General features: G+C 43.8%; 1 pseudogene; it reads left to right on the top strand.

Moving 5' to 3' along the window:
* Positions 1-2,211: 2,211 nt before the first annotated feature.
* On the top strand, positions 2,212-3,317 carry LOC118842008 (annotated as a pseudogene).
* Positions 3,318-3,934: the final 617 nt, after the last annotated feature.

Genomic DNA, 3,934 nt, shown 5'->3' with positions numbered 1-3,934 from the left:
ATTTTACCAGTGTGGAAATCCAGAGCTCATTTAAGGATTCTTTGAAAAGCTCATATGAGAAGACAGGGAACAGATTGTTATACCCATTAAACACAAGGGCAAATTTGTTCTCAGCTAGGGAAGATGCAAGAAATGGCCAGAAAGTCTCAGGACCGCCCCCTGCTTAAGCCAACTAGTCCAGGAGCCCAACCAGGCAGGAAGCCCTCCCACCAATCAAGATATCATCACATTTCTCTTTCTTTGCCGGATTTTTATGGCCTGGAGAATAGCTTATCCCACTCTTTAGAGCCTTGTTATTTATCTAGACCAGTCAGAATGGACCCCCATAGAGGGGTAGATCCTGCTCAGAAAAATTGACACAGTACAATGGATTTAGTATTGTGCAGAGGATCTGCTCAGACTTAATGCTCTCATAGCCTGGAATAATTCCACCACTGCCACCCCATTCTGGATGCTGATATCTGCCAGTTTTTCTTAAGCGGCATCCTGCCCACCTACAAAGCTTTCTTTCTGCCTCTGATCAAACAAGTTCTGACTGTTCAAGAAGTTTTAGATAGCCTAGAGCTCTTGGCAATCTCAAGGGTGCCCTAGATTATGCAGTCTCTGTTAAGGGCAGCTGAGATCTCCAGCCCTAATCCCAGTCTCAGGAACAACAGCCCAAGAGCCCCCTCCCTAGAGGAATACAGACTCTGATGAAAGAAGGGACAATGATAGGGATTATTGGTAGCAAGGCCATCTGTATTGGCAGCTTTGTGATCTGTGAGTCTCTAAATGGTTAATCAATGGGAAGCCCATCTTAGAAATCTCTTGTCCTAATATGTGTGTCAGTATGATAAGAGAAAAGAAAAGCCCTCCTGACCTTCAGAAGTAACGTCCCTGAACTTTTCTGCTAGGGATTTAGCAGTCCCCCAGGCACTTCACCATAGGAGGATAATCACCCCTACACCACTTTCATGATCACATTGCTCCAAACAACCACCAGAATTTCTTGACTCTAATAGACACAGGTGTCAAAGAATACTATCCTCTGCTCATCCACCTTTGGTGTCCAGTTGGCACTCAACTCTTACTTGTGGCTACTAGAAGCTGTAGCATGTACAGCAGCTACACCCTGGTAAACTGTCTAGACAGGTGAGATAAACCAAGTTGACAGAGCATCTATCCTAAGTATGTGAAGACTTCCCCTGATGGAATGGGTAGATGAGAACAATTTGTCCTAACCACCATGAAGGAAGCTAAAGCAGGCACTGGGGAGCATTTAGAGCTTGGTCAAACATCGAAAATGCGAAGATCATCCACTGCATCCTGGGTCATTGCCAATCATCTGGATTTTGTCTTGTCACTGGCCTTTGTTGACCTTGGAAGAAAGCATGAGGCTGATGGCTTTGTGTAACTCTGTCTCACTGAAATCCAATTCATGCAAGATATCACCCTATGAGGTCATTAGTCCTCTTTGAAAACAAAGGAGAAATAACAATACCAGGGCTCTCCCAGCTCCAATTGACATGGAATGAGAAAGAGCAACTCCATTGATAAGAATATTGCTAAAAGGAAAAAAATATATAGTGAAATGCTGGTTTGTTCTGAGTAATAAAGGCAAATCTAATGTAGATATGGGGGGAAACCATTTGGAATGAGTTAAATGATTCAACTGTTGGGATTTTATTTCATCAAGACTCATTTTCATTCTTTGAATTTAATCTATTATGAAACATATAGATTCTTTCAGTTGTGAGTATTTTTAGTTGCATTAAGAATTTTCTCTTCTTCATCCACAGGAATAAATGGAGCTTTCCTTAAAATGAATGAGTGATATTTATCTTAAACTATCAGCAAGAACCCTATAATGGGAATAAGCTAGAAGTTTTCCTAATACAGTGAAGAGTGCAAAAAGGATGCCTGTTGTCATCACTGTTCTTCAATATTGTACTTGGGGATGTTAGTTTATAGCAATAAGAGACGAAAAAGAATTTGAATAAATTAGGATAGGTAAATAGGAAATAAAATTATTATTCTTTGCAGAAGATAGATGGTATACTTAGAGAATCCCAGAGAATGAACTGAAAAACTAGTGGAAAAAATTAACAACTTCAGCAAAGTTGCAGGATATAAAATAAGCCCACATAAAGCATCAACATTTCTATGTATTACCAACAAAATTTAGCAGCAAGACGTGTAAGAGTTAGTGAGTGTGAGATCAGGAGTCAGTCGATGAATCCCGCAGCCGTAGCCCCTCCTCTGCCGACCCTGGGGCAGCCAGTCGTGCATGTCACCCAAGACCTGGTTACTAAGCCGAGCTCTTGGAGGAAGAAGATCCTGCCGAGTCATTGAGCCCAACTCCGGCTCTCACTCCCGGCAGTCCAAACACTAACTCGTCGGGCAGTGACCTGGCCCGGCTGAGCCGTAGCGGCGGTGTAGTCTCCGGGAGAGCCCAGCACTTCCGCTCACACTCGTCGCCCACCTCCCTGCAGCTGGGCACCTCTACCAGCAGTCCTAGGACGTGACCGATGACCTGCCTCTCCCTCCCGGCTGGGAGATGACCTTCACCGCCACCGACCAGCGGTACTTTCTCAATCACATAGAAAAAAAATTACCACATGGCAAGACCCTCGGAAGACGATGACTCAACCTTTAAACCATATGGCCCTTCCACCCCGCAACAACTTTGACCCCAATGCCCCAGAGATCTATGGCAATGTCACAGCCCAGCCTGGTGATGAACCACCAGCACGAGCGACAGATGGCATCCAACACCACTTTATCCCAGCAGAACCACCCAGCCTCAAACCCACCGGCGGGTTGGATGAGTTCGCCCAATGCCCTGACCATTCAGCAAGTAAAAGCTACGCCTCCAGCGGATCCAGATGGAAAGAGAAAGAACCCGACAGGAAGTCGTTCTATGTCTACAGTTTCCGATGGAATCAGTCAATGACCTCTGATCAGGCTGCTGGGAACACACCTGCCATGGCCCAGGAAATCAGACCAATAACAAAAAATACTTCAGATCCTTTTTTCAATGGCGGGCTGTACCGTTCCAGAGAAAGGGCAGGGCACAGACAGTGGCCTAGGCTTAGGATGCTACAGCATCCCAACTATTCCTGAAGATTTCCTCAGCAACGTAGACAAGATGGACACAGAAATGTAGGACAGACACCGATGACTCTAACTGCTCAGCAGACCCGTTTCCCTGACTTGTTGACTGCCGTCCTGGAACCAATGTTGATCTTGGGACTTTGGAGTCAAACGACCTGATCCTAATCTTCAAAGATGTGGAGTCTGTCCTTAACAAAAGTGACCCCTTCCTGACCTGGCCGTAATCTGAGCTGTTGCCTTTGTCCCAGCCCATCACCCACATCCTTCATTTCCTTCTCCTGTTTGGAAAAGAGATGGAGCCCAGAAAGTACACAAGATTTCCAAACACTCTTTTACATCCATGCGGTCAATTTAAGGTATTGTGTTGATTTGATTGATTGGAACTTAGGTCTGAATATATAAACGTCTGTTTTCTCTTTGCTATTTAAGTGTATTTGTTTGCCACAGCATACTGGCTGAGGCATGCCTGTAGCCCAGATTTCAGGGAAAGATTGCAGAATTGTTTCTCCTTTTTCCCTCTTTTCATTGGTCCATGAAGAAGCTTGTGAGTGTTAGTTTGAACTAAAAGTGGAGAAACAAGAAGGAAAAAAAAAGACAGAGTTTGATGTGACAGCTTCAGCAAGGATTCCTGCAACAGATTGGTCCTGAAGTGCAGGTCAGTAACTATATTTATTACTATTGTACAAAATGCTTTACAAAAGTAAAAAACAAAATTCTATTTAACTTGAGCTTCCAAAAAATGATCATATTTGTTAGTCAAATAGTACTGTATGGAATGCAGAGTAGCTTTGAATCTATGCTGGCTATGATAATAATAATTATTATCCCATATTTGCAGAGG

Source organism: Trichosurus vulpecula, chromosome 3 (assembly GCF_011100635.1).
Source record: "Trichosurus vulpecula isolate mTriVul1 chromosome 3, mTriVul1.pri, whole genome shotgun sequence".
Taxonomy (NCBI): domain Eukaryota; kingdom Metazoa; phylum Chordata; class Mammalia; order Diprotodontia; family Phalangeridae; genus Trichosurus; species Trichosurus vulpecula.
Note: the sequence above shows the minus strand (reverse complement) of the source record. Positions and strands in the feature narration are given on the sequence as shown.